The 19,534-nt window shown below is 44.7% G+C and overlaps 2 pseudogenes; both read right to left on the reverse strand.

Annotated features, from left to right (window-relative positions):
- Positions 1 to 3,948: 3,948 nt before the first annotated feature.
- On the reverse strand, positions 3,949 to 9,302 carry LOC117190200 (annotated as a pseudogene).
- Positions 9,303 to 9,390: 88 nt separating this feature from the next.
- On the reverse strand, positions 9,391 to 10,922 carry LOC117190201 (annotated as a pseudogene).
- Between the last annotated feature and the right edge of the window lie 8,612 nt (positions 10,923 to 19,534).

Below are 19,534 nucleotides of genomic sequence, written 5' to 3' on the forward strand. Positions count from 1 at the left end.
TTCTACCTCCCAAAACCTCCGAAGAAGCACCTCAAGCCGATCCTCTGGAACCTTTTAAACGCGAACAACTTCCAGACACGACCCATCCCAAGCGCGTTTTCTGAATTGAATGCAATCCTGGCAGTAGCTTGACCTGACCAACACACAAGAGCTCGAAAAAAGACTTGCGCCAATTAGCAGATCGACGCGCTGCGGCTTATAAAACTCCGGATCAGCTAGTGGTATGTTAGATGGAATGTTCCAGTTTTGAGTGTCAATTCCAAAGCTTGGCTGTCGATCGGTTATGCTAGAGGCTACAATGGCAGTGATGAGAGTTGAGTAATCCGATGAGCGAGAGTGCAGGCTAACGTTGACCGAAAATCCATCCGTGACGAAGCTAGAGTCGCCTATTCCCGAGACTGCAGTCGATGATTTCATTTTTCGAAGCTGCAGCTGATTCGCGAAACGAGAAGTTATTAGATGCAACTGGGAGCCGGAATCCAGCAACGCTCGGCAGGGAACTAAAACTCCGGAACGATTTTTGACTAAGACCGTGGCCGTGGCAAGTAAAACAACACCATTCCTGAGATCTTGGGCAGACGAGGTAGCCGCTGAAATAGAGGGCGCGGTGGTATGCTCAGACGGCGCTGATTTCCCTTGGACTGCGGTATCTTCAGGGCTACCAAAATGAAGGAGGGTATGGTGTCTACCCCCGCAGGTACGACAGTTGCTCGAGGTGCACTGAAGTAATCGATGCCCTGTTCTGAGACAATTTATACACAACGAAAGCCGCTTGGCTTCTTTATGGCGATTTGTGGGGGACAGCGCTTTAAACTTCTGGCAGTGCTGGACCTCGTGAGCACCATCGTTGCACAGCGCCCAGCCTGCTACGGTTTGGTTCGTTGTAACCAATGGGGACCTAGAATTTTTATGCTTTCTACTTCTGCCCACCTGATTGCTCAACGCATAGCTTGCCATAGAAAAATCCATCGTCTCCAATGAACTGCATCGCTGCTCCAAGAACGAGGCCATAGATTCCCACGACGGAATTAAGTTTGCGGATGCGGGGTCGTTGAATCGTTCCTCCCACTTCTCTTGGCTCGCTGGATCCAGTTTTCGGATAATTTCCTGCACGACGATGCATCCTGCGATCTGCTCAGTGGTGCCCAAACCCTGGAGCGCGCGCATATGTGAATTGAACTTGTCTGAAAGCTCCCGAGGCATGACCACTGACCCAGGCTCCACAGCCTGGAGCGCCAAGATCTCATTGATGTGTGCCTGAAAGACCAATCGCCGATTATTGAATCTGTTTTCCAACAAATCTAATGCCACAGCATAATTGCCATCTGAGATTTCCAGCGACCGAACAGTCTCCAATGCCGAATCCCGCAGACAGGAACGCAAATGCCGGAGCTTTTCTATGTTTGTTAAGTCCGGATGGCTGTCGATGATGGTGGCAAACATTGAATAAAAGTCCGTCCAGTTCGCATACCCGCCGCTAAACGTCAGCAATTGTATAGTAGGCAGGGATGGTACTTGTCTACGGTGAGGTAGAAATGGCGAGCCGGCAAACTCAACCGTAGTATTTCCTCCAGCCAAGGTAGAATGAAACGGCATGCGGCCGCTACTCTTAGCCATTTCCCTCATAATCGCCGCCTTCAGCGAGCTTGCAAGTAACTCAAAAATGTCACACAAACCACTGTGAATTTCGCTTCGATCCAATTCCTCAAGCTCGCCGTGCAACATCGCAAATTTGCTGATCAACTTCTCGACTTGCTCTTGCTTTACCACGAGCATGTAGTAGTCACAGTCTGACGACTCATTCTGCCAAGCGGTAGCTAACCCTTTCATTTTCTCGCATAATTCCGTTGACTTAAGCTTAAAAAAAGACACCCTGTTTTGCTCACTGGTCATTGGAATTTCGTTTGCAGCATTAATTTCCATGGTAGCGGCAGCGTTAGCAGAAAGACCAACGTCTCTAGCGGGAAGATGATCGCAAAGAGTAACACGAGCAATAGACGACAAGAACCGAGCCCAGCAAGCGAACAGCTATGTACGAACTGTATATACAAAGGCGACCGGTGTAAGAAACGTTTCTTGCGGGAAGATGATCGCAAAGAGTAACACGAGCAATAGACGACAAGAACCGAGCCCAGCAAGCGAACAGCTACATATGTACGAACTGTATATACAAAGGCGACCGGTGTAAGAAACGTTTCTTGCGGGAAGATGACCGAAAAGAGAAGCGCAAGCCAACAGCTCCGTGCACTACCGAATATGCAGGGGAGGCCGGTGTATATATGTATGGATAACTTATGTGGTCGATGACACTGGCTGAGATGGCAATTAGTTAAGATCTTTGAATGCTATACTAGCTTGTGATTGCACTAATGGATTATTTATTGCACAATCACGTCGGGGTCACCAAATAATAGCTGCGACGATTAGCTCAAGACTACCCATGCAAGGGCTGACGGGCCAAATTGCCGGGCCCTATGCAGCAAGCTTAGACGCGAGCGAGAGCGTATGATAGCCCGAGAGCGTTAGAGCTGCTCGGGGACGCTGTTAAGCCGAGTCCGAGAGATTGCGACATAAGGAGACGAAAGAATTCCGCTGCATGCGCATATGCGGTAGCAAATGATCTTTGCAGTGGGGGCATTGGAAACGACAACACCAAAATGCATTTCCTTTGGGCCGCACCACTCGCAATAATTTAAAATATTTAAGCTGCTTGACCCGACAGATAGTTTTTAATCCTTGCTTCTATTGTATTTATTGTAAAAAAAGGTTTAAATGAAAAAGTTCAACAAAAAAAAAGTCGCTATATTCCGTGTAAGCCGTAGTATAGGCCTTTGTATACCCTATTTTGTTAATTTTATATGAAAGTATATATATTGATATGAAGATAAAATAAAGACCTTTTCTCAAATTGACATTTTTTAGACATATTCATGTATATGATGACTGTTTTGTATATATATCTCGATCCTGATACCTATTCTTGGTCCCTACAAGAAGACAATAAGCTTTAAAATATCGTTGAAATATTGAAAATAATATTAAATAATATAGAATAATATTAAAATATATTGAAAATACATTTTTTTTGCCTGGGATGACAAACCTATTCACAATTTTACAATATCCTTTTTCCTAGGGTATGCAGAATGCCAATGTTGCGGGACATGCTGCTCGATTTCTCGGCACATGAGTCTGGCCCATAAAAATTGAATTTGACAACGGTAATGTGTCTGGAAAGAATCTCATTGTTGCAGGGAAATTGTTACGTCGAAAAATCACTCCGCAAAGAGAGGATATCCCACCATGAAAGAGAGAAAAATCCCAAGAAACGGATACGAGAAGTGCGTGCTTTTTTCCTGTTGCCCTTTTTATAGCTCATTCAAAATGACGCTCTCCCGGCTCAGTTTTTCGTTGCATGTATCAACAGGAAAGAGCACCACTGTGACCATCTGACCCTCAGAAATATACCGTAATATACCGATGAAAAAAATAACTTAGCCAGCCCCCGTTTATTTAAAAAATAAATGTATTTTGGTGCGATAATCTAAACGCATTGGGCGGTTAAATACAATTATTTTAAAAATCCTAATACTATTTATTTATACCATATATACTTTTTATCGAAATGACAATTCAATCCCAGCTATGGTTAAAAATAACATTTTTCCGATCTGAAAATGGACCTTTTAATTAAGCTGCTTGTCAATAAAGGCATTGAAACTCAAGGGGTTTTTATCAGAACGACTTGTCTTTGACCAAAAAGTACAAGCTTTCGTTGGAATAGATTAAAGCCTTAAATTGGTTTATATATTCTATTCATGATCGAGACTGTATTGTCTCGTAGTTGTCGTAATACCCATCTTTTGTCACATCCAGCTGCTGGCATGGAAAAATTATCAACAATGTACGGCTATTCTGATCATCGGTGGCCTAACTTCGCTATTTTTTAAATTTATATGTATATTTATTTGTTCAGGTTGTTGATCTTGGTGCAGTAAGTATAAATAAAATCACCGTCTGCATTATCACACAAGACCGGAGCTTAAAGAAATTAACAAAATAAGTGCAAATAAGGATATAAAAATTTTGTACAATAAAAAATACAGAGGAAAACAATACAAAATAGTAAGTCCAGGGGCTGGCTAGCACTGCCCTTAGTTGTCCACCCGCTCCACATTCAGATGAATGTCCGTTTTTGGCATTAACAGCAGCCTGGCATTGTCATACTCCAGGGGAATTGCCGTCTTGGAACAGGGCGTGTATCTGTGGTATTGCAGTAGGGTCACCAGTCCCACCAGCGGCTATGCAACCGCGCAAGCCGTCGCCAAAGGGCAGAAAGGACATGGCCGGCCGGGTTCGTTTGGCTTCGGTCTCAAAGCGATCCGGATCAAATCGCAAGGGTTCCTCATAGATGACAGTATACCGGTGAATCGCTGCCGTGGGTATGAGAACATTGTAACCCCTTGCTATGACAAATACCGATCCGGGCAGCTCAAACTCTTTGGTGGCTCGGCGCAACAAGAAGGGATAAGGTGTGTGCAGGCGCAGCGTTTCTGGAGGAGCAAGAGTCAAGATCAGGATGTGTGTGTGGTATGGAATTTCACCCACTTACCATTCAGAACTTGCTTCGTGTACAGCAGCTCCTTCAGCCCTTCCGTTGTCAGTTGTCCGCTGTGTTGTTCCAGAGTCTTTCGAATCTCTGCTCTGACCCGATCCTGCAGCTCCGGCTGCCGCGCCAATTCGTAGAGACAAAAGCTGAGGGTGGCATTTAGGGGAACCAGTCCGGCCAGGACGAAGCCAAAGGCCTGTGCTGCAATCTGGACATCGTCCAGTGGCTGGTCTATGTTTGAATATAGTTGCAGGAAGGTCTGCAGTGGCTGGCGATCCCTCCTACGCTGTTCCTGCAGCTGCCCGAGCACCACCTTTTGAAAGTAGGCCATGGCCGATACGGCGTAGCTCTTGTGATTGAGCAGCTGCGCGAGTAGGGGGAACTCCAATGCCAGATAGGCACGCCACAGACTGAACTTGCCCCAGTAGCTTTGGGTCCACCGGCGAAACTCCGTTTGATCGGCTGACAGTCCAAAGGCCATCGAGGCCACCACGTCCAAGTTATAGCTGTCCACCAGCTCGTTGATGTTCGGGGTCTGCAGACGTTCCTTTTCCAGGCTTCTCTGTACACCCCTGGAGATCAGCACGAGCCTGGGCAGTAGCTTGTTGATGTTCGCTGGGGTGAACACGCCCGTGGATTGAGCGTGGAGCGCCCGCCACTTGTGCCCGTCCAGCTGTAGAAGATTTCCCGATAGCGGCTCTGAGCCGTCATTGCTGTATAGACCTCGCGTGGTGAAGTTTCCCGCGTGTGTGACGAGAATGTGGCGCACCAGCTCAAGGTCCAGCACCAAAACGAACGGCTTGAGGCATGCAAAGAAGCCAACGAATGGCGCTCTTCCTTTGTACTTTGCGTATATGACTTGCAAATCTAATATACCCCAATACTCATTTTGAGTATCGGGTATAACGAGGGGGAACGTTGTGAGTTGCTGCGGACACCGCAACTCTACAGTTATACCCGATACTAAGTCAGTATGGCTCTCCTCCGGCAGACGCCGCTAATATTGAACCACACGACAAAGAGTGCGTGCGAGAGAGACAGAAAATCAGTCTGAGCGTGACGTCGGGCGCTGCGTAGCCACTGAAAATTGATTTGTTCCTTTTGCCTATAAAAATTATCCGATCTGATCCAGATTCAGCAATCTGATAGATATGGTCATTATCTATGATTCTGCGTTTTTAGTTTTCTCGAATGTGCAATATTGTGGATGCAACAGATTTTCGTCCTTTGTGTGGGCGGAAGGGGGTGGGGCGAAATTTTGAGATACACGTTTTATAGTAAGATCTAACAGGAGTGCGGATACCAAATTTGGTTACTCTAGCCTTAATAGTCTCTGAGATTTTTGAATATCCCAGATTTTCGTCCTTTGCGGGGGCGGAAGGGGTTGTGGCGAAATTTTGAAACAAACTCGTCTCGGTCCGATATATTAGGAGTGTGGATACCAAATTTGGTTGCTCTAGCTTTTGGAGTCTCTGAGATCTAGGCGCTAATGTTTTACTCTAAGCAAAGCCGCCTATGCTACGTGTGTGTGTTAGAGAGAGACGGGGCGAGAAAAAATGAAATAGTTTTCTTGATGCTGGCTATAATAATAAAACGATCCAATTCAGATTCCGCAGTCTTAAATATATGGTCATTCTCTACAATTATATGTTTTTGGTTTTCTCATATCTTTAAAATTGTGGATGCCACAGATTTTCGTCCTTTGTGGGGCCGGAAGTGGGCGGGGCGAAGTTTTGAAATATTTTTGTACCAGTGACATGTCACAGAAGTCTGGATCCAAAACATCGTTGCTCTAGCTCTTATAGTCTTTGAGCACTAGGCGCAGAAGGGGACGGACAGACGGACAGACGGACGGACGGACAGACGGACAGGCGGACAGACATGGCTCAATCGACTCGGCTATTGATGCTGATCAAGAATATATATACTTTATGGGGTCGGAAACGATTCCTTTTGGATATAATGAATCTAATATATTCATTTTGAGTATCGGGTATAACGAGGGGGAACGTTCTGAGTTGCTGCGGACACCGCAACTCTACGGTTATACCCGATACTAAGTCAGTATGGCTCTCCTCCGGCAGACGCTGCTAATATTAAACGACACGACAAAGAGTGCGTGCGAGAGAGACAGAAAATCAGTCTGAGCGTGACGTCGGTCGCTGCGTAGCCACTGCAAATTGATTTGTTCCTATTGGCTATAAAAATTATCCGATCTGATCCAGATTCAGCAATCTGATAGATATGGTCATTATCTATGATTCTGCGGCAAACATTGAATAAAAGTCCGTCCAGTTCGCATACCCGCCGCTAAACGTCAGCAATTGTATAGGAGGCAGGGATGGTACTTGTCTACGGTGAGGTAGAAATTGCGAGCCGGCAAACTCAACCGTAGTATTTCCTCCAGCCAAGGTAGAATGAAACGGCATGCGGCCGCTACTCTTAGCCATTTCCCTCATAATCGCCGCCTTCAGCGAGCTTGCAAGTAACTCAAAAATGTCACACAAACCACTGTGAATTTCGCTTCGATCCAATTCCTCAAGCTCGCCGTGCAACATCGCAAATTTGCTGATCAACCTCCTCGACTTGCTCTTGCTTTACCACGAGCATGTAGTAGTCACAGTCTGACGACTCATTCTGCCAAGCGGTAGCTAACCCTTTCATTTTCTCGCATAATTCCGTTGACTTAAGCTTAAAAAAAGACACCCTGTTTTGCTCACTGGTCATTGGAATTTCGTTTGCAGCATTAATTTCCATGGTAGCGGCAGCGTTAGCAGAAAGACCAACGTCTCTAGCGGGAAGATGATCGCAAAGAGTAACACGAGCAATAGACGACAAGAACCGAGCCCAGCAAGCGAACAGCTATGTACGAACTGTATATACAAAGGCGACCGGTGTAAGAAACGTTTCTTGCGGGAAGATGATCGCAAAGAGTAACACGAGCAATAGACGACAAGAACCGAGCCCAGCAAGCGAACAGCTACATATGTACGAACTGTATATACAAAGGCGACCGGTGTAAGAAACGTTTCTTGCGGGAAGATGACCGAAAAGAGAAGCGCAAGCCAACAGCTCCGTGCACTACCGAATATGCAGGGGAGGCCGGTGTATATATGTATGGATAACTTATGTGGTCGATGACACTGGCTGAGATGGCAATTAGTTAAGATCTTTGAATGCTATATTAGCTTGTGATTGCACTAATGGATTATTTATTGCACAATCACGTCGGGGTCACCAAATAATAGCTGCGACGATTAGCTCAAGACTACCCATGCAAGGGCTGACGGGCCAAATTGCCGGGCCCTATGCAGCAAGCTTAGACGCGAGCGAGAGCGTATGATAGCCCGAGAGCGTTAGAGCTGCTCGGGGACGCTGTTAAGCCGAGTCCGAGAGATTGCGACATAAGGAGACGAAAGAATTCCGCTGCATGCGCATATGCGGTAGCAAATGATCTTTGCAGTGGGGCATTGGAAACGACAACACCAAAATGCATTTCCTTTGGGCCGCACCACTCGCAATAATTTAAAATATTTAAGCTGCTTGACCCGACAGATAGTTTTTAATCCTTGCTTCTATTGTATTTATTGTAAAAAAAGGTTTAAATGAAAAAGTTCAACAAAAAAAAAGTCGCTATATTCCGTGTAAGCCGTAGTATAGGCCTTTGTATACCCTATTTTGTTAATTTTATATGAAAGTATATATATTGATATGAAGATAAAATAAAGACCTTTTCTCAAATTGACATTTTTTAGACATATTCATGTATATGATGACTGTTTTGTATATATATCTCGATCCTGATACCTATTCTTGGTCCCTACAAGAAGACAATAAGCTTTAAAATATCGTTGAAATATTGAAAATAATATTAAATAATATAGAATAATATTAAAATATATTGAAAAAACATTTTTTTTGCCTGGGATGACAAACCTATTCACAATTTTACAATATCCTTTTTCCTAGGGTATGCAGAATGCCAATGTTGCGGGACATGCTGCTCGATTTCTCGGCACATGAGTCTGGCCCATAAAAATTGAATTTGACAACGGTAATGTGTCTGGAAAGAATCTCATTGTTGCAGGGAAATTGTTACGTCGAAAAATCACTCCGCAAAGAGAGGATATCCCACCATGAAAGAGAGAAAAATCCCAAGAAACGGATACGAGAAGTGCGTGCTTTTTTCCTGTTGCCCTTTTTATAGCTCATTCAAAATGACGCTCTCCCGGCTCAGTTTTTCGTTGCATGTATCAACAGGAAAGAGCACCACTGTGACCATCTGACCCTCAGAAATATACCGTAATATACCGATGAAAAAAATAACTTAGCCAGCCCCCGTTTATTTAAAAAATAACTGTATTTTGGTGCGATAATCGAAACGCATTGGGCGGTTAAATACAATTATTTTAAAAATCACAATACTATTTATTTATACCATATATACTTTTTATCGAAATGACAATTCAATCCCAGCTATGGTTAAAAATAACATTTTTCCGATCTGAAAATGGACCTTTTAATTAAGCTGCTTGTCAATAAAGGCATTGAAACTCAAGGGGTTTTTATCAGAACGACTTGTCTTTGACCAAAAAGTACAAGCTTTCGTTGGAATAGATTAAAGCCTTAAATTGGTTTATATATTCTATTCATGATCGAGACTGTATTGTCTCGTAGTTGTCGTAATACCCATCTTTTGTCACATCCAGCTGCTGGCATGGAAAAATTATCAACAATGTACGGCTATTCTGATCATCGGTGGCCTAACTTCGCTATTTTTTAAATTTATATGTATATTTATTTGTTCAGGTTGTTGATCTTGGTGCAGTAAGTATAAATAAAATCACCGTCTGCATTATCACACAAGACCGGAGCTTAAAGAAATTAACAAAATAAGTGCAAATAAGGATATAAAAATTTTGTACAATAAAAAATACAGAGGAAAACAATACAAAATAGTAAGTCCAGGGGCTGGCTAGCACTGCCCTTAGTTGTCCACCCGCTCCACATTCAGATGAATGTCCGTTTTTGGCATTAACAGCAGCCTGGCATTGTCATACTCCAGGGGAATTGCCGTCTTGGAACAGGGCGTGTATCTGTGGTATTGCAGTAGGGTCACCAGTCCCACCAGCGGCTATGCAACCGCGCAAGCCGTCGCCAAAGGGCAGAAAGGACATGGCCGGCCGGGTTCGTTTGGCTTCGGTCTCAAAGCGATCCGGATCAAATCGCAAGGGTTCCTCATAGATGACAGTATACCGGTGAATCGCTGCCGTGGGTATGAGAACATTGTAACCCCTTGCTATGACAAATACCGATCCGGGCAGCTCAAACTCTTTGGTGGCTCGGCGCAACAAGAAGGGATAAGGTGTGTGCAGGCGCAGCGTTTCTGGAGGAGCAAGAGTCAAGATCAGGATGTGTGTGTGGTATGGAATTTCACCCACTTACCATTCAGAACTTGCTTCGTGTACAGCAGCTCCTTCAGCCCTTCCGTTGTCAGTTGTCCGCTGTGTTGTTCCAGAGTCTTTCGAATCTCTGCTCTGACCCGATCCTGCAGCTCCGGCTGCCGCGCCAATTCGTAGAGACAAAAGCTGAGGGTGGCATTTAGGGGAACCAGTCCGGCCAGGACGAAGCCAAAGGCCTGTGCTGCAATCTGGACATCGTCCAGTGGCTGGTCTATGTTTGAATATAGTTGCAGGAAGGTCTGCAGTGGCTGGCGATCCCTCCTACGCTGTTCCTGCAGCTGCCCGAGCACCACCTTTTGAAAGTAGGCCATGGCCGATACGGCGTAGCTCTTGTGATTGAGCAGCTGCGCGAGTAGGGGGAACTCCAATGCCAGATAGGCACGCCACAGACTGAACTTGCCCCAGTAGCTTTGGGTCCACCGGCGAAACTCCGTTTGATCGGCTGACAGTCCAAAGGCCATCGAGGCCACCACGTCCAAGTTATAGCTGTCCACCAGCTCGTTGATGTTCGGGGTCTGCAGACGTTCCTTTTCCAGGCTTCTCTGTACACCCCTGGAGATCAGCACGAGCCTGGGCAGTAGCTTGTTGATGTTCGCTGGGGTGAACACGCCCGTGGATTGAGCGTGGAGCGCCCGCCACTTGTGCCCGTCCAGCTGTAGAAGATTTCCCGATAGCGGCTCTGAGCCGTCATTGCTGTATAGACCTCGCGTGGTGAAGTTTCCCGCGTGTGTGACGAGAATGTGGCGCACCAGCTCAAGGTCCAGCACCAAAACGAACGGCTTGAGGCATGCAAAGAAGCCAACGAATGGCGCTCTTCCTTTGTACTTTGCGTATATGACTTGCAAATCTAATATACCCCAATACTCATTTTGAGTATCGGGTATAACGAGGGGGAACGTTGTGAGTTGCTGCGGACACCGCAACTCTACAGTTATACCCGATACTAAGTCAGTATGGCTCTCCTCCGGCAGACGCCGCTAATATTGAACCACACGACAAAGAGTGCGTGCGAGAGAGACAGAAAATCAGTCTGAGCGTGACGTCGGGCGCTGCGTAGCCACTGAAAATTGATTTGTTCCTTTTGCCTATAAAAATTATCCGATCTGATCCAGATTCAGGAATCTGATAGATATGGTCATTATCTATGATTCTGCGTTTTTAGTTTTCTCGAATGTGCAATATTGTGGATGCAACAGATTTTCGTCCTTTGTGTGGGCGGAAGGGGGTGGGGCGAAATTTTGAGATACACGTTTTATAGTAAGATCTAACAGGAGTGCGGATACCAAATTTGGTTACTCTAGCCTTAATAGTCTCTGAGATTTTTGAATATCCCCAGATTTTCGTCCTTTGCGGGGGCGGAAGGGGTTGTGGCGAAATTTTGAAACAAACTCGTCTCGGTCCGATATATTAGGAGTGTGGATACCAAATTTGGTTGCTCTAGCTTTTGGAGTCTCTGAGATCTAGGCGCTAATGTTTTACTCTAAGCAAAGCCGCCTATGCTACGTGTGTGTGTTAGAGAGAGACAGGGCGAGAAAAAATGAAATAGTTTTCTTGATGCTGGCTATAATAATAAAACGATCCAATTCAGATTCCGCAGTCTTAAATATATGGTCATTCTCTACAATTATATGTTTTTGGTTTTCTCATATCTTTAAAATTGTGGATGCCACAGATTTTCGTCCTTTGTGGGGCCGGAAGTGGGCGGGGCGAAGTTTTGAAATATTTTTGTACCAGTGACATGTCACAGAAGTCTGGATCCAAAACATCGTTGCTCTAGCTCTTATAGTCTTTGAGCACTAGGCGCAGAAGGGGACGGACAGACGGACAGACGGACGGACGGACAGACGGACAGGCGGACAGACATGGCTCAATCGACTCGGCTATTGATGCTGATCAAGAATATATATACTTTATGGGGTCGGAAACGATTCCTTTTGGATATAATGAATCTAATATATTCATTTTGAGTATCGGGTATAACGAGGGGGAACGTTCTGAGTTGCTGCGGACACCGCAACTCTACGGTTATACCCGATACTAAGTCAGTATGGCTCTCCTCCGGCAGACGCTGCTAATATTAAACGACACGACAAAGAGTGCGTGCGAGAGAGACAGAAAATCAGTCTGAGCGTGACGTCGGTCGCTGCGTAGCCACTGCAAATTGATTTGTTCCTATTGGCTATAAAAATTATCCGATCTGATCCAGATTCAGCAATCTGATAGATATGGTCATTATCTATGATTCTGCGTTTTAGTTTTCTCGAATGTGCAATATTGTGGATGCAACAGATTTTCGTCCTTTGTGGGGGCGGAAGGGGGTGGGGCGAAATTCTGAGATATACGTTTTATAGTGAGATCTAACAGAAGTGCGGATACCAAATTTGGTTACTCTAGCCTTAATAGTCTCTGAGATTTGTGGATGCCCCAGATTTTCGTCCTTTGCGGGGGCGGAAGGGGGTGTGGCGAAATTTGGACACGAAACGGTCAAGGTCCGATATCACAGGAGCGTGGATACCAAATTTGGTTGCTCTGGCTCTTATAGGTTCTGAGATCCTTGAACTCATATTTTGCAATTGGCAAAACCGACCATGAAACCTGTGTGTTAGAGAGAGACAGAGCGAGAAAGAATGAAATTGTTTTCTTGATTCTGGGTATAATAATTATACGATCTGGTTGAGATCTTACATTCTAAAACATATAGGCATCCTCTACGATTCTGCGTTTTTGGTTTTATCGTATCTTTAAAAATGTGGATGCCACAGATTTTCGTCCTTTGTGGGGGCGGAAGTGGGCGGGGCGAAGTTTTGAAATATTTTTGTAGCAGTGACATATCACAGAAGTCTGGATCCAAAACATCGTTGCTCTAGCTCTTATAGTCTTTGAGCACTAGGCGCTGAAGGGGACGGACAGACGAACGGACGGATGGACGGACGGACGGACAGACGGACGGACGGACAGACGGACAGACAGACATGGCTCAATCGACTCGGCTATTGATGCTGATCCAGAATATTTATACTTTATGGGGTCGGAAACGATTCCTTCTGGACGTTACACACATCCACTTTTACCACAAATCTAATATATTCATTTTGAGTATCGGGTATAACGAGGGGGAACGTTGTGAGTTGCTGCGGACACCGCAACTCTACGGTTATACCCGATACTAAGTTAGTATGGCTCTCCTCCGGCAGACGCCGCTAATATTGAACGACACGACAAAGACGGACAGACGGACGGACGGACAGACGGACAGACAGACAGACAGACAGGGCTCAATCGACTCGGCTATTGATGCTGATCCAGAATATATATACTTTATGGGGTCGGAAACGATTCCTTCTGGACGTTACACACATCCACTTTTACCACAAATCTAATATACCCCAATACTCATTTTGAGTATCGGGTATAACGAGGGGGAACGTTGTGAGTTGCTGCGGACACCGCAACTCTACGGTTATACCCGATACTAAGTCAGTATGGCTCTCCTCCGGCAGACACCGCTAATATTAAACGACACGACAAAGAGTGCGTGCGAGAGAGACAGAAATCAGTCTGAGCGTGACGTCGTTCGCTGCGTAGCCACTGCAAATTGATTTGTTCCTATTGGCTATAAAAATGATCTGATCTGATTCAGCAATCTGATAGATATGGTCATTATCTATGATTCTGCGATTTTAGTTTTCTCGAATGTGCAATATTGTGGATGCAACAGATTTTCGTCCTTTGTGTGGGCGGAAGGGGGTGGGGCGAAATTTTGAGATACACGTTTTATAGTAAGATCTAACAGGAGTGCGGATACCAAATTTGGTTACTCTAGCCTTAATAGTCTCTGAGATTTTTGAATATCCCAGATTTTCGTCCTTTGCGGGGGCGGAAGGGGTTGTGGCGAAATTTTGAAACAAACTCGTCTCGGTCCGATATATTAGGAGTGTGGATACCAAATTTGGTTGCTCTAGCTTTTGGAGTCTCTGAGATCTAGGCGCTAATGTTTTACTCTAAGCAAAGCCGCCTATGCTACGTGTGTGTGTTAGAGAGAGACAGGGCGAGAAAAAATGAAATAGTTTTCTTGATGCTGGCTATAATAATAAAACGATCCAATTCAGATTCCGCAGTCTTAAATATATGGTTATTCTCTACAATTATATGTTTTTGGTTTTCTCATATCTTTAAAATTGTGGATGCCACAGATTTTCGTCCTTTGTGGGGCCGGAAGTGGGCGGGGCGAAGTTTTGAAATATTTTTGTACCAGTGACATGTCACAGAAGTCTGGATCCAAAACATCGTTGCTCTAGCTCTTATAGTCTTTGAGCACTAGGCGCAGAAGGGGACGGACAGACGGACAGACGGACGGACGGACAGACGGACAGGCGGACAGACATGGCTCAATCGACTCGGCTGTTGATGCTGATCAAGAATATATATACTTTATGGGGTCGGAAACGATTCCTTTTGGATATAATGAATCTAATATATTCATTTTGAGTATCGGGTATAACGAGGGGGAACGTTCTGAGTTGCTGCGGACACCGCAACTCTACGGTTATACCCGATACTAAGTCAGTATGGCTCTCCTCCGGCAGACGCTGCTAATATTAAACGACACGACAAAGAGTGCGTGCGAGAGAGACAGAAAATCAGTCTGAGCGTGACGTCGGTCGCTGCGTAGCCACTGCAAATTGATTTGTTCCTATTGGCTATAAAAATGACCTGATCTGATCCAGATTCAGCCATCTGATAGATATGGTTATTATCTATGATTCTGCGTTTTTAGTTTTCTCGAATGTGCAATATTGTGGATGAAACAGATTTTCGTCCTTTGTGGGGGCGGAAGGGGGTGGGGCGAAATTCTGAGATATACGTTTTATAGTGAGATCTAACAGAAGTGCGGATACCAAATTTGGTTACTCTAGCCTTAATAGTCTCTGAGATTTGTGGATGCCCAGATTTTCGTCCTTTGCGGGGGCGGAAGGGGGTGTGGCGAAATTTGGACACGAAACGGTCAAGGTCCGATATCACAGGAGCGTGGATACCAAATTTGGTTGCTCTGGCTCTTATAGGTTCTGAGATCCTTGAACTCATATTTTGCAATTGGCAAAACCGACCATGAAACCTGTGTGTTAGAGAGAGACAGAGCGAGAAAGAATGAAATTGTTTTCTTGATTCTGGCTATAATAATTATACGATCTGGTTGAGATCTTACATTCTAAAACATATAATCATCCTCTACGATTCTGCGTTTTTGGTTTTATCGTATCTTTAAAAATGTGGATGCCACAGATTTTCGTCCTTTGTGGGGCGGAAGTGGGCGGGGCGAAGTTTTGAAATATTTTTGTAGCAGTGACATATCACAGAAGTCTTGATCCAAAATATCGTTGCTCTAGCTCTTATAGTCTTTGAGCACTAGGCGCTGAAGGGGACGAACAGACGGACGGACGGATGGACGGACGGACGGACAGACGGACGGACGGACAGACGGACAGACAGACATGGCTCAATCGACTCGGCTATTGATGCTGATCCAGAATATTTATACTTTATGGGGTCGGAAACGATTCCTTCTGGACGTTACACACATCCACTTTTACCACAAATCTAATATATTCATTTTGAGTATCGGGTATAACGATACAACTCTACGGTTATACCCGATACTAAGTCAGTATGGCTCTCCTCCGGCAGACGCCGCTAATATTGAACGACACGACAAAGAGTGCGTGCGAGAGAGACAGAAAATCAGTCTGAGCGTGACGTCGGGCGCTGCGTAGCCACTGCAAATTGATTTTTTCCTTTCGGCTATAAAAATGATCTGATCTGATCTAGATTCAGCAATCTGATAGATATGGTCATTATCTATGGTTCTGCGTTTTTAGTTTTCTCGAATGTGCAATATTGTGGATGCAACAGATTTTCGTTCTTTGTGTGGGCGGAAGGAGGTGGGGCGAAATTTTGAGATACACGTTTTATAGTAAGATCTAACAGGAGTGCGGGTACCAAATTTGGTTACTCTAGCCTTAATAGTCTCTGAGATTTTTGAATATCCCCAGATTTTCGTCCTTTGCGGGGCGGAAGGGGGTGTGGCGAAATTTTGAAACAAACTCGTCTCGGTCCGATATATTAGGAGTGTGGATACCAAATTTGGTTGCTCTAGCTTTTGTAGTCTCTGAGATCTAGGCGCTAATGTTTTACTCTAAGCAAAGCCGCCTATGCTACGTGTGTGCTAGAGAGAGACAGGGCGAGAAAAAATGAAATTGTTTTCTTGATGCTGGCTATAATAATAATACGATCCAATTCAGATTCTGCAGTCTTAAAGATATGGTTATTCTCTACAATTCTACGTTTTTGGTTTTTTCATATCTTTAAAATTGTGGATGACACAGATTTTCATCCTTTGTGGGGGCGGAAGTGGGCGGGGCGAAGTTTTGAAATATTTTTGTAGCAGTGACATGTCACAGAAGTCTGGATCCAAAACATCGTTGCTCTAGCTCTTATAGTCTTTGAGCACTAGGCGCTGAAGGGGACGGACAGACGGACAGACAGACAGGGCTCAATCGACTCGGCTATTGATGCTGATCAAGAATATATATACTTTATGGGGTCGGAAACGATTCCTTTTGGATATAATGAATCTAATATATTCATTTTGAGTATCGGGTATAACGAGGGGGAACGTTCTGAGTTGCTGCGGACACCGCAACTCTACGGTTATACCCGATACTAAGTCAGTATGGCTCTCCTCCGGCAGACGCTGCTAATATTAAACGACACGACAAAGAGTGCGTGCGAGAGAGACAGAAAATCAGTCTGAGCGTGACGTCGGTCGCTGCGTAGCCACTGCAAATTGATTTGTTCCTATTGGCTATAAAAATGACCTGATCTGATCCAGATTCAGCCATCTGATAGATATGGTTATTATCTATGATTCTGCGTTTTTAGTTTTCTCGAATGTGCAATATTGTGGATGCAACAGATTTTCGTCCTTTGTGGGGGCGGAAGGGGGTGGGGCGAAATTCTGAGATATACGTTTTATAGTGAGATCTAACAGAAGTGCGGATACCAAATTTGGTTACTCTAGCCTTAATAGTCTTTGAGATTTGTGGATGCCCCAGATTTTCGTCCTTTGCGGGGGCGGAAGGGGGTGTGGCGAAATTTGGACACGAAACGGTCAAGGTCCGATATCACAGGAGCGTGGATACCAAATTTGGTTGCTCTGGCTCTTATAGGTTCTGAGATCCTTGAACTCATATTTTGCAATTGGCAAAACCGACCATGAAACCTGTGTGTTAGAGAGAGACAGAGCGAGAAAGAATGAAATTGTTTTCTTGATTCTGGCTATAATAATTATACGATCTGGTTGAGATCTTACATTCTAAAACATATAATCATCCTCTACGATTCTGCGTTTTTGGTTTTATCGTATCTTTAAAAATGTGGATGCCACAGATTTTCTTCCTTTGTGGGGGCGGAAGTGGGCGGGGCGAAGTTTTGAAATATTTTTGTAGCAGTGACATATCACAGAAGTCTTGATCCAAAATATCGTTGCTCTAGCTCTTATAGTCTTTGAGCACTAGGCGCTGAAGGGGACGAACAGACGGACGGACGGATGGACGGACGGACGGACAGACGGACGGACGGACAGACGGACAGACGGACAGACAGACATGGCTCAATCGACTCGGCTATTGATGCTGATCCAGAATATTTATACTTTATGGGGTCGGAAACGATTCCTTCTGGACGTTACACACATCCACTTTTACCACAAATCTAATATATTCATTTTGAGTATCGGGTATAACGAGGGGGAACGTTGTGAGTTGCTGCGGACACCGCAACTCTACGGTTATACCCGATACTAAGTCAGTATGGCTCTCCTCCGGCAGACGCCGCTAATATTGAACGACACGACAAAGAGTGCGTGCGAGAGAGACAGAAAATCAGTCTGAGCGTGACGTCGGGCGCTGCGTAGCCACTGCAAATTGATTTGTTCCTTTCGGCTATAAAAATGATCTGATCTGATCTAGATTCAGCAATCTGATAGATATGGTCATTATCTATGGTTCTGCGTTTTTAGTTTTCTCGAATGTGCAATATTGTGGATGCAACAGATTTTCGTTCTTTGTGTGGGCGGAAGGGGGTGGGGCGAAATTTTGAGATACACGTTTTATAGTAAGATCTAACAGGAGTGCGGGTACCAAATTTGGTTACTCTAGCCTTAATAGTCTCTGAGATTTTTGAATATCCCCAGATTTTCGTCCTTTGCGGGGGCGGAAGGGGGTGTGGCGAAATTTTGAAACAAACCTCGTCTCGGTCCGATATATTAGGAGTGTGGATACCAAATTTGGTTGCTCTAGCTTTTGTAGTCTCTGAGATCTAGGCGCTAATGTTTTACTCTAAGCAAAGCCGCCTATGCTACGTGTGTGCTAGAGAGAGACAGGGCGAGAAAAAATGAAATTGTTTTCTTGATGCTGGCTATAATAATAATACGATCCAATTCAGATTCTGCAGTCTTAAAGATATGGTTATTCTCTACAATTCTACGTTTTTGGTTTTTTCATATCTTTAAAATTGTGGATGACACAGATTTTCATCCTTTGTGGGGGCGGAAGTGGGCGGGGCGAAGTTTTGAAATATTTTTGTAGCAGTGACATATTACAGAAGTCTGGATCCAAAACATCGTTGCTCTAGCTCTTATAGTCTTTGAGCATTAGGCGCTGAAGGGGACGGACAGACGGACGGACGGACAGACGGACAGACGGACGGACGGACAGACAGACAGGGCTCAATCGACTCGGCTATTGATGCTGATCAAGAATATTAATACTTTATGGGGTCGGAAACGATTCCTTCTGGACGTTACACACATCCACTTTTACCACAAATCTAATATACCCCAATACTCATTTTGAGTATCGGGTATAAAAAACGAGGGGGAACGTTGTGAGTTGCTGCGGACACCGCAACTCTACGGTTATACCCGATACTAAGTCAGTATGGCTCTCCTCCGGCAGACGCCGCTAAAATTGAACGACACGACAAAGAGTGCGTGCGAGAGAGACAGAAAATCAGTCTGAGCGTGACGTCGGGCGCTGCGTAGCCACTGCAAATTGATTTGTTCTTTTCGGCTATAAAAATGATCTGATCTGATTCAGATTCAGCAATGTGATAGATATGGTAATTATCTATGATTCTGTGTTTTTGTTTTCTCGAATGTGTAATATTGTGGATGCAACAGATTTTCGTCCTTTGTGTGGGCGCAAGGGGGTGGGGCGAAATTTTGAGATACATTTTTTATAGTAAGATCTAACAGGAGTGCGGATAACAAATTTGGTTACTCTAGCCTTAATAGTCTCTGAGATTTTTGAATATCCCCAGATTTTCGTCCTTTGCGGGGGCGGAAGGGGTGTCGCGAAATTTTGAAACAAACTCGTCTCGGTCCGATATATTAGGAGTGTGGATA

This window comes from Drosophila miranda (assembly GCF_003369915.1).
Source record: "Drosophila miranda strain MSH22 chromosome Y unlocalized genomic scaffold, D.miranda_PacBio2.1 Contig_Y1_pilon, whole genome shotgun sequence".
NCBI lineage: Eukaryota > Metazoa > Arthropoda > Insecta > Diptera > Drosophilidae > Drosophila > Drosophila miranda.